Raw genomic sequence first — 12,158 nt, forward strand, 5'->3', positions numbered from 1 at the left:
GCCTCTTACTTTAGGATCCCCTGAGTCCATCTTTAACACTATAACCATAATTACCTTTAAAATGCAAGTTGGACTCAGTTACTTTTCTGCTCGAAATAGTTCATGGTTTCCATAACCCACAGATAAAGATCAGCTACTTAACATGGCACACTCAATGATGTGACAATTCTTTTTCTTTTCTTCTTCAGTAGACTCTTCCATCACTCTGTTTTCTCTCACTTGCGTGACTATTCAAATGATGTTCCTTCTGTCTAATGGCTTTGATTTACACTACTCAAAGTTTCATTTCTTTGGAAAACCCTTGTTAATTCACCACTGATCTGCTCACCGTCCTCCATGAAGTCTCCCCTGATTTCTGCCCAAAGTAAATCTTCCCTTCCTCAGCGCCAGCATCTCCTATCTACCTCCACACTATATTCCTCATGTTGTGGCAGTGACTGCTTTACTTGCCTTTTCCATTGTTGCTACTTACACCTCCGGGGTCACTGTAATAGCAGGTACCCCAGCAGAAGCAAGGCACCAGCAACGCAGTGGCACAGAGACAAGAGTCTCATTTTATTAGTGTTTGCACTCCAACCACATGGATTTTACAACATACAAAAGCTCAACAGTGATTTGTGGGAATGAAATGGGATCCTTATTTTGTTTCAATATTACTCAAGGTGTGGTTAGGAACCACTTGCATTAGAATAACCTGGGGTGCTTATTAAAAATGGAAGTTGTTGGACTCACTCCAGACATACCAAACCTGAGTCTCTAGGGATGAGGCATTCTCAATTTTACTCAGCTCCCTATGTGATTCTTATTCACGCTAAATTTTGAAAACTTTTATTATTTTCAATAAAAAAGCAAAACTGTTTATTGCTTAGACCTACAGATGGCTTTTAAATATGACACATGAGAATAGAGGACTCCTTGAAGAAGAAAAGTACTAATAATATTAGGATGAGATGGTGGTTTAGTCACTAAGTCATGTCCAACTCTTTGTGACTCCATGGACCATAGCCTGCCAGGCTCCTCTGTCCATGAGATTTCCCAAGCAAGAATACTGGAGTGAGTTGCCATTTCCTTATCCCAGGGATCTTACCAACCTAGGGATCAAACCGAAGTCTCCTGAATTGCAGGCAATCTCCTGCACTGCAGGCAGATTCTTTACCACTGAGTCACCAGAGATTCCCATTAGAATGAGGGGGAAGGTAAACAAATTTATGCTAGGTCTATAAAATGCAGTATTATACAATTGTTAGAATTCATAAGCCAGATAGATTTTTCTCTTATAAAAGTTCTTTAAGACCTATTGTTAATTTTTTAAAATAGAGAAAAGGCAGGAATGTGTGGTTATGCATATGCTCAAAAAAGCTTCTGGAAGTTTACATAGACAACTGTTAATAATGCTTATTGCTAGGGGTCGAATGCAGTGGCTGGGCAGTTACAAGTTTGTATCATTAGCTGTACTCCTCTACCTATAATGTTTGAACTTCTTCATGTATCCGTTTTCCTTTTATAATGATATTTAAATTGAAAATTTTTCTTGGTGATTCACACATTAAAATAATATTACTTTTCTATATCTAATTTGAAAATGTCATAGGCATATCCTTTTCCCCCTATTTTTAGACTTGACAAACAAGTAGTTCAGTGAAAGAAGCTCAATCTCTGAAAATCAAAAGACACGGCTTTTGAAAAAAATTGAGGTGAAATTCACATAACATAAAAATAAATAACCATTTAAAATGCACAATTCTGTGGCATTTAGTGCATTCACTGTGTTGTACAACCACCACTTCTATATAGTTCCAAAACATTTTCAGCAAACTTCCGGGCAGGCAGCATTCTGTGTTCTGTCTCCATGGGTTTACTTATTCTGGTATTTCATACAAGTGTAATCACGCAACATGTGACATTTTACATCTAGCTTCTTTCACTTAGCATAATGCTTTCCAGGTTCATCCACATACATATATCCAAGTGCATGTATCAGCACTTCATGCCTTTTTATGGATGAATAATATTTTATTGTATGGATATAAGATCTGGTCTTTAGTTAGTTCTTGGCTTCAGATGGGCAAGACACTTAACCTTTCTGAGCCTCAATTTCCTGAACTCTAAAATAAGAATTTTGACACCTGATTTACAGAGTCTTGCATACACAATGAAGGAATGCATATGAAAATTTCTGCTGAATGATCAAGCCAAGGGGAAGATGCCAGACCCAGACCTAGACCAACCCAGTGGAGTGGAACTAGAGGGAAAGGCTGGCTGGTTGTAGAAAGAACTCCAGCTAGAAAGAGAGGTGGATGTTCAGGGTGGATGTTGAGGCAAATTGTCAGCATCAGTGAAGCTTGGTAGAGAGGAATGCAGTGTCCCATGGATGGCTAGAACATAGGCTCAGAGCACCTACGAATCTCTGAATTGAGAGATTCCCAGAGAGGACAGTCCCCTTTGGGGGTTGAGAGTGAACCTGTCATCTCAGTGAAGGACAGGCAAGAGCTGTCATCCAAGTAGGAACTCTGCCTCTAGGGAAGAAGACAAGGAGTAGGTTACCAGATGTGAGGGAACAACATCCACTGATGCTGAGTGTTGAACTGGAGTTTACTTCCAGTCCAGGACAAGACTGATCCCAAAGGCTCTCTGGGCAAGGCAGGGGAGCCCTGAGGAGTGAGTCAGGGCACTGAGTGAGTGACATTTCGCACTCATGTAATATGTTGGTCATGGCTTTTTCTTTTCTCCTTCATAACTCCATGTGTTGTATAGATCCTGTCTTCATAACATCACATTAATAGCCAACTCAGTCAATCAAGAATAGGTCAGTAAAGTTGATTATTGGGAAAATAAACTCATTTAATGAATTTTTCATTATTCTACTACCATTTTACAAGTATGATCAGAGAATACTGAAAAGGTTCAGAGTTCCTTTAGATTATCTAGTGGCGTATGGAATTTATCAACAGTAATTATCTACACTAGCCCTCCAAAATCCACAAAGTCAACATCAAAAGGGAAAGTGGCTGTGTAAAGGGGAGGCATTGCCTTCATCTCACTGTTTAGGAATCTTGTGTCCAGTAGATCCTTTGCTTCCAGGAATCAGCCTCCAGTTGCTGGATGATATGTCTGCAGTGGAATTTGCTGATATAGAACAACTTTGCTTTTGTCGACCTTTGTTTATAGGACAGTTAATAATATCCCATGCCTGCCTCCTCATTCAACTGTGACGGGACTGTTCAGGGGACTCCCAAACAGAAGGCTGCTATGCTCCTCTCTGGTTAACTATACTCTATGCTCCCTAATATATGCAGAGTACACCATGAGAAACGCTGGGCTGGAAGAAGCACAAGCTGGAATCAAGATTGCTGGGAGAAATATCAATAACCTCAGATACTCAGATGACACCATCCTTATGGCAGAAAGTGAAGAGGAACTAAAAAGCCTCTTGATGAAAGTGAAAGAGGAGAGTGAAAAAGTTGGCTTAAAGCCCAACATTCAGAAAACTAAGATCATGGCATCTGGTCCCATCACTTCATGGGAAATAGATGAGGAAACAGTGGAAGCAGTGTCAGACTTTATTTTTTTGGGCTCCAAAATCACTGCAGATAGTGATTGCAGCCATGAAATTAAAAGATGCTTACTCCTTGGAAGTAGGAACTTGAGTCTGGTGCCTTAGACCACTCGGCCATCCTGACATTTTAATGCTTACTCCTTGGAAGGAAAGTTATGACCAACCTAGATAGCATATTAAAAAGCAGAGACATTACTTTGCCAACAAAGGTCCGTCTAGTCAAGGGTATGGTTTCTCCAGTGGTCATGTATGGATGTGAGAGTTGGACTATGAAGAAAGCTGAGTGCTGAAGACTTGATGCTTTTGAATTGTGGTGTTGGAGAAGACTCTTGAGAGTCCCTTGGACTGCAAGGAGATCCAACCAGTCCATCCTGAAGGAGATCAGTCCTGGGTATTCATTGGAAGGACTGATGCTGAAGCTGAAACTCCAATACTTTGGCCACCTTATGCGAAGAGTTGACTCATTGGAAAAGACCCTGATGCTGGGAGGGATTGGGGGCAGGAGAAGGGGACGACAGAGGATGAGATGACTGGTTGGCATCACCGACTCGAAGGACATGAGTTTGAGTAAACTCCGGGAGTTGGTGATGGACAGGGAGGCCTGGCGTGCTGCGATTCATGCGGTCGCAAAGAGCTGGACACGACTGAGCGACTGAACGAACTAACTATGCTCCCTAAGAGACGAAGTGAGTCTTCTAAATTCACAAACCTGGTGACCACAGCCTGGACTCTGTTCTATTGTTGCCATTTGTCCTTCAATCATATTGTGATTAATCAGCTGTTTGGAGTTAGTTATTATTAGCATAAACTGCACATGTATAGTTAAATTAGAGAGAGTTTAGTTACAGTTCCTCTGTTAGCTCATAAGCTTGGCTGTTTTCAGTTCTAACCAGATAACTGCATTTCTTCAACTTGCTTATTCTCCAAGGCCCCCACACTCTTACAGATTGAGTTTAGTGATGATTGTAACTACCATTAAACTAAACACCTACAGTGTGTGAGATGTGTCACTCACAATAGCTGTCTCTTATTGATGACTTATTATGTGTCATTCATTGTTCTGAACACTTATACATGTATTATTTAATCTTCCCAACAACTCTTCACATAGGTACCAGTACCTGTGTTCCACATTAAAGATGATAAAACTGAGGTCCAGGGAGGTTAAGTAACTCACCCAAGGTTATATGCCTTGTAAAACTAGATTGAAATCTCTGGAGTCTAGTTTCTGAAGCTTCATTCTTAACCACTACTCTATACCATTTTGAATTACAAACACCTCTAACTAATATGTACTGAATATCTGCTATGAATTAGAAACAATTCCAAGTACTAGGATAATAGCAATTAGAGTTAAAAAAAAAAAAATCTGTGTCCATATGGAACTCCCATTCTAGTTGCAGAAAGAGACAATAGCAAATATAAACAAGTAAAATGTGTAATGTTAGTTAGTGATAACTGTTAAGAGGGAAAAAAAAAAAACCCAATGCTGAAGAAGGACTAAGGAAAGGACTAAAATTTTTGACAGAGTGTCAAAGAGAAGCCTGACTAAGACAGTGATGTTTGAATAAAGAAAGCCACGTGCATATCTGGAGAAGCACACTGCAGGCAGAAGTGGAGCCAAGTTGGTCCTTTAATAGACCGGATCCTGGTGGTCCAGAGTTAAGGAGAGAGTGAAAGAAGGAAAGAGGCTAATATTCCCTGGGTTATGCAGCTGGCTTTCGCGCTCCAGGGAATCAGAAATAGAGAGAGAGAGAGAGAGAGAGAGAGAAAGAAAGAAAGAAAGAAAGAAAGACAGACACGGGGACCCAAGCTCTCATGGAGCAAAGGTGTTTTAATCAGCATGGTGTGGGCATATATATTGTCTTACAAGGTAGTTATTCTCAGCAAAGATAAAGATTAAAATTTAAAGATTAAAATTCCAGACTTACAAAACACAAGGTGATCCCTATTAAAGAGAGAAGAGGGTACTTATCACCATAATGAGAAACTAACAAAGGAAATGCCTGGATTCCGCAGGTGTGCCTCTCCTCTTAATTCTTGAATATTCAGGAATTAATAAGGACCAAAGGACTCCTGACAGATCCAAAACAGCGTACAGGAAGCCTCCGGTTAAATACTTCCTGACAGAGCCAGTGCCGAGGTCCCCAAGGTAGAAGCTGCCTGGTATGTTTGAGGGACAGCAAGGAAGTCTGTGGGGCTGATGTGCGAGATTAAAGGGAGAATAACAGGACAAGAGGTCAGAGAGGTAATGAAGGACCAGATCTGGTAGAAGCGTAACAGTAAGGATTTGGGCTTTTACTTCTAGTGAGATGGAAGAATTGCTCAGAGTCACGGAAAATGGCTTGATCTGTGGGCCTGCTGGGCTGGACACAGACTGGATGAGGAGCAGCAAGGAAGGCTGACCTTTCCTGCAGGGAGACCATTAAAGAATTTTTCCAATATTCCAGTGAGAGGTTATGGTGGCTTGGGCTAGAGTGTATGGAGTAGGTATGGTACCTATTTCAGAGAAGACATTCTTATTCCAGTTTTACAGGTTAAGAAATTGAGAGTCAAAGAGGTTAGTTAGGTAACTGACCCAAAGTAAACTAGCTTGTGAGAGCAGTACCAGGACACAAACCCATTCTGACCTTTCCCAGAGACCATGTCCTTTCTTCTACTACACCAAGAGTCTTTCAAGCACAATCCTCAATTCAAAGTAAAAACCACATTCTCTTCAGATCAAAGACAATGATCCTTTGGATTTTGTTAAGTGATATCTCCTAAATTCATTGACTTGTTTATTGATTTATTCATCAAATCTTGTACTTTGGGGCAGTTGTCACTGACATGTCTGCTACTTCAAGTCATGCCAGGAATGACAACTGGAAAGGACAGGAGATGTGGGACGAGGGTCATGAGTAAGCCGAGAGGGAGGGACTTGGAATGGCAGACACTGAACTGTCAGAAACTGAACTGACCATATCCTCATACACATTTCCTAGATTTTGGAGCCTTGGGGTCCAATTTGTCTCCTCTCCTCATTAGATCCTATTAAGTAAGTTAGAATTCCACACCCAACCCCCAACCCTAAATGGGACCATGTAAAATTTTCACAATGATCAAAAGAAAACTTGGAATTTAGCTCATTATGGTAGACTCAGCCCATGTTCTTGCCTCCCATTCATCCCAGTGATGGACAATGTTTCTAACAGTGCTGGAAAATAAGATAGGATGCTTGCTATTTCCTGTGGACTAGAAAGTGAGAAGTCCCTAAAAGATGGAAAATAGATGGGGAGGACTTGCAATAGAGGACTGCTGCCAAAGATGGGAGTGGCTTTAGAAGAAGAATATGAAGAGTAGGAGGGACCTCTGGGGAAATGGTCAGGGGAGGACTGTGACGCCAGAGAAGGAGCAGCTGTGTGCTGTGCCAAGCAGTGACCATGAGAGGCGCCTGCCCAGGAATAGAGCAGATGAATTCGTGGTCAGAGCCACACAGAGAGAAACCAAGGACCTTGATGGCCTGCCCCAGAGACCATCTATCTGGAAGCTCAGTCTGCCCCTCTCACCTCCTCAGGACATGTGGTAAAACCAGTGAAGAAAAATTATGGAGAACTTCGGACTTTCTCCATGAAATGTCTAGCACCATCTACTTTTAAAATCTATATGAAAGTATTATTTTGACAAAAATCAAATTAAAATCTTTTATAAGTGAGGCTAACCACTAGAAGAACAGATACCACATGTCTGTATTTTAAAAAATAAAAATAAATGCAGCCTAATCTATCTAACAAAAATGTAAAGAGAAAATATAATAATAAAGAATAGCAGAGAAAAATATATAGTGGTTATAAAAGTCCAAAAACTATCAATAATCAGTAATATTAAGATATACTCCCACATTAAAGAGTTTACGATGAAAAACTTTGAAAAGTAGAAAATAAAGGACTGGCAAAATATATGTCAGGTGAATGTAATAGTAAAAACAAGTACAGAAACACATTCACATCACACCAATTAGAATCAAAGTTAACAGCATTAAAATTAAAAAATATTTCATAATAATGAATCATTCCCAAACTATAATAATAGTTATGAGATTTTATGCCTCTAAATGCACAGTATTGAAATAGAGCAAAAGCTGATGGACATACAAGGATAATTGAACAAATCACAAGCATACACACACACTTCTCTCAGAAACGATAGACTGAGTAGACTAAAAAAAATAAGAAATGGTTAAAATTTTGAATGCTAGGGTTAACGATCTTGACTTAGCAGGCTATTACACAGTTTTTCAGCTATACATAGAACATTTTAAACCTTGACACTGTATTGGGCTGCAAAGGAAATGTCAACAAAATTCCAAAAGCAGAAATTGTATAAATAACTTTCACTGGCATGATGAAATAATGTTAAAATTAATAACAGAAAAACATCTAAAACCAAAACAATCTAACAAAACAATGTTTGAAAATACACTTTAAAAAACATGAATTAGAGAAATTCACAAAAGTTAGAAGTTAATAATAGGGGCATTATGTATCCATAGAGTTCAGCTAAAGCAGTTTTCAGAGATAAGCTTATAAAAATAAATTTACTTATTGCAAAACAAGAAGGAAACTTCTGAATGACCTGATCACATTTACTTATGTATTCCCTCTTCCACTTTCCTAGACAATTCCGTCTCCTCTTTTTATTCTTCTTCATTCTTCTAATATTTGCTCCCCATTCTCAATTTTAGCTGCTAACATGTTTCTGATTTCACTCGAAATAACCAGACAATCAGAACATGTTCCCATCCCAGCATACACCAACCTCCCTATCCTCCACCCATGAGCGTGGCTTCGTCTCCTCTCACTTTGAATGAACTGCCGGTGCTGCTGCAGAAGCTGTGCGTCTCCAAGTTCAGTCCTCATCTTCTCATCTCTCCAGTAATTGCTCCTCTCTTCTCCTGTATTATCATCTTCCCTCTCACTTAGGTAATTTCTATTAGCCTACTAAGATGATGTTATTATCTTCCACCATCTACAAAGAAAAAAACCCCTTTCTTGACTCTAAATTCCCCTCCAGATTTGATTCCTTTTCCTTTAACAGCACAGCTTCTCAAACATGTTGGCATTACTTTATCTCTCCAATTCCTCACCATCCATTCGCTACTGTGTGTGTTCAGTCACTTCAGTCGTGTCTGCTCTCTGCGACCCCATGGACTATAGCCTGACAGGCTCCTCTGTCCATGGGATTCTCCAGGCAAGAATCCTGGAGTGGGTTGCCATGCCCTCCTCCAGGGGATCTTCCTGACCCAGGGATTGAACCTATGTCTCTTATGTCTCCTGCATTGGCACGCGGGTTCTTTACCACTGAATCCATGCTCCAATTAGTATTGTGGTCCTACCATTTCACTGAGCAACTCAAATCAAGTTAGCCAATGACCTCTCTGTGTCTAAACCCAATGGTCACCTCTTGCTCTTTACCTGTAACTTGGACAAACATGTTTGCACATTTATTTATTTTCCTAGAATAAATAGCTCACAGTGGGATTGCTGGATTGAAGGGAATGCACAATAAAATGTTGCTACATATTTTCAGATTGCCTCCAAAATGCTTGTGTGACCAAGCTAAGAGAGTTCTTAATCCCATATGCCCTTGGTAATATGAAATATTATGTATCTTCTAAGCTTTTGGCAATGGGATAGGTAGAAAATCATACCTCAGTTGTCTTAATTTGCCTGTTCTTGGTGATAAATGTGGTTGAGACTATCTAAAGGTTTATTAACTATATAATTTTGGAATTGCTTGTTTTCTATTGGAACATTCATCTTTTTCTTATTAAAGTATTCTAAAGTTATTAGCATGATGCCAAATATTTTCAAAATTCTGCCCAATGAAAACTTGTTAGAGCTCACTTTAAAAACATGCATGGCCAAATGCTGGCAGGACTAATAGACTGCCCGACAAATTAATGGCTGGACCACAACTGAATCTAAGGGACCTGACTCCCAGACAGGGTTTTCCCAACTTCACCCCCCAGTGCATAAAAATCAGACATAAAAATATGAATATGTCAGTCATATTACTGATTTAGGGAGACAAAGAATGGATTGTGTTATTTACCAATATTTTAGGATGTCTCTCATGAAGCACTTAGAAGCCACAAATCCTTGGCTAGGTATTGCCAACTTCTCTGAATTCCAAGGTCTTAGATATTGCTATTTTGAATTAGTCAGAACCCTTTGGGTTACAAGTGACAGAGAACTAACCTAAATAAGTTTAAGGCAACAGAAGCATTATTGGAAAGATTCGAGAGCATGTCACTATCTGAGAAAGGGGGTTGGCCTGGGACTGAGACTTAGGACTTGGATCACTAACAGCCCTTCATCTCCCACTGGGATTCTCTTCTGATGTATGTAGATCAGTCCTTCAACTTTGAAGTTCAAATGGGAGCCAACAACTCCTGAACCTCACACTTCTTGATTTCTGCTTACTAGGGAGGGGCTTACACATAACTTCTCTAGGCTTCAGAGGTTTTGTTTGTTTTTAGTCTTGAGTTTTTAAATGGCAGAGAAGGATTATATTTAAGTTAGCTTCCATCTGGTGTCTGCTCCTTGACTATGAGGACACAGCAGCACCCATTTAAGTTGTGTCCTGGGAGCAGGGAAGCCTGTTTCCCAGAAGAAGCAAAGGGGGGATTCTGTTAACAGAACAGAATAGGGCATACCTACCACCATCTCACTCTAGATGGACTCATATATGAATCTTCCTATTCTCAACCCTTTCATTTTCTATGTCAAATATACAACTTAAAAAGAAGTACTTCATTTTCCCCCAGTAGGTTGCTGACAATGAGAAGGTGTTCTATCTATAATGGGTTCTCTGTCTGTCTCACTTTGTCAGTGTAAGTCTGCAAACGGTAAGAAATGAGAAGGGGGTGGGCATGATGTAGGGCATATGAGTATGCTATTGTGGGTACCTGCAAAGACTGATACCAGAAAGGTAAATTGCACAAGATCCCGCATTCATTCATTCTTCTTTCTGTTGCTTCTAAGCTTTTATTCAGCACCACTCCGTGACAGACACTGTGCTAGAATCTATACCAAAGAGAAAAAGAAATAGCTCCTATCGTTAAAGTTTCATCTGTTTAATCATGGTGAAATCCAAATAGGTCAAAGACGTTGAGTAGAATGACCTGTTTCTTGCCGTGTAGGTAGTGATTTAGTAGCAGAGGATAGGGTCTAGAGCTGACTTATAGCAAAGGAGGGTTTCCCTGAGGGCTGACACCTGACCAGTTTTGGAGGACAAGAGGACAAGATGATGATGTAAGAGAGGCTGTGAAGGAGAATGAAACGGCATCCCAGAGCAAACACACTTAAATGTCATGGAGGCAGTAAACTCTATGATATGTGGGAAGGAGTCAGTTTTTCTGTCAGGTTGAAGTGAGAGTGTATATAAAGGTGTTACAAGAATAACAGGAGAGAGACAGATAAGGGCAAAGCATCTACTTATTATTTGGAGGTGAAGTTTCAAATTCTGTATGGATGGAAACTGAATATTAAGAGGCAATGATCTTAAGTATGAGAGATTACCTGTTTTCAGATGACTGCAATGACTGATATTGAATTTTTAAGCTTAAAAAGAAAGCATTTTGTTTGTGTTTGTATATGCTAAGTATTTGCCTTATGTTGGTTTCAATAAGGCCATCTAAAAAGAATGAAAGTGTCAGATCCCCAGTGCAGCAAACTCCCTCTTACAGAGCTGTAACCTCAGGAAGGGGGACCCCTTCCAGGGCCTGAAACTGGGCTCTTGTCTAATACTCGGGAAGGAATTGTCTGAGGAGACACATGTGCTGACAAAGCAAGAGATTTAATTGGGAAAGGGCACCCGGGTGGAGAGCAGAAGGGTAAGGGAACCCAGGAGAACTGCTCTGCCACGTGGCTTGCAGTCTCTGGTATAATGGTGATGGGATTAGTTTCCAGGTTGTCTTTATCCAATCAATCTGACTCAGAGTCCTTCCTGGTGGTGCAAGCCTTGTTCAGCCAAGATGGATGCCAGAGAGAAGGATTCTGGGAGGTGGTTGGATATGTGGTGTCTCCTTTTGACCTTTCCTGAACTCTTCTGGTTGGTTGAGGCTTATTAGTTTCGGGTTCCTTACCGGGACCTCCTGTCAACTTATGCCGATGGTTCCTATGGTACCTGGCCAGGGTGGGCGGTTTCAGTCAGTGTGCTTCCCCTAACAACTCCCCCCTGAGAGACTTCATACTCAAGATAGTTCTTGGGAATTGGGGCGGAGGTCTCTTTCGTCTGTAACTTCTTCCTGCTGTGCATGGGTGTAGGCCTGCCTAGCAGAGTAGAAGTCCCTCTCTACCTGATCTAAGTCAATATATTTTTGTCTGAAACCAGCATTCACCCTTGTAATAAGAGCAATTTAGTTGGAAACTGTTGGCTCTTCTCAGAGATGAAATAGACAGGGGCCAAACAGGAGACTTAACAGGATGGTCATCACTGGTCCCCAGAAACAGGAGGCAACATTTGGGGTGAGGGCTGCAGGATTTGTGACTTTTTTTTTTTTTTAATTGGTTGGTGGTGAAGCAACAGAACTGTGCTCCAGGAATCTTGCGTTCAGTCT

At 40.5% G+C, this 12,158-nt stretch overlaps 1 long non-coding RNA gene across 3 annotated transcripts in view; it reads right to left on the bottom strand.

Annotated features, from left to right (window-relative positions):
* Nucleotides 1-12,158, bottom strand: part of LOC110133759 (uncharacterized) — a 259,888-nt gene that overhangs the window by 55,635 nt on the left and 192,095 nt on the right. The window lies entirely within an intron of this gene.

Source organism: Odocoileus virginianus, chromosome 21 (assembly GCF_023699985.2).
Source record: "Odocoileus virginianus isolate 20LAN1187 ecotype Illinois chromosome 21, Ovbor_1.2, whole genome shotgun sequence".
NCBI lineage: Eukaryota > Metazoa > Chordata > Mammalia > Artiodactyla > Cervidae > Odocoileus > Odocoileus virginianus.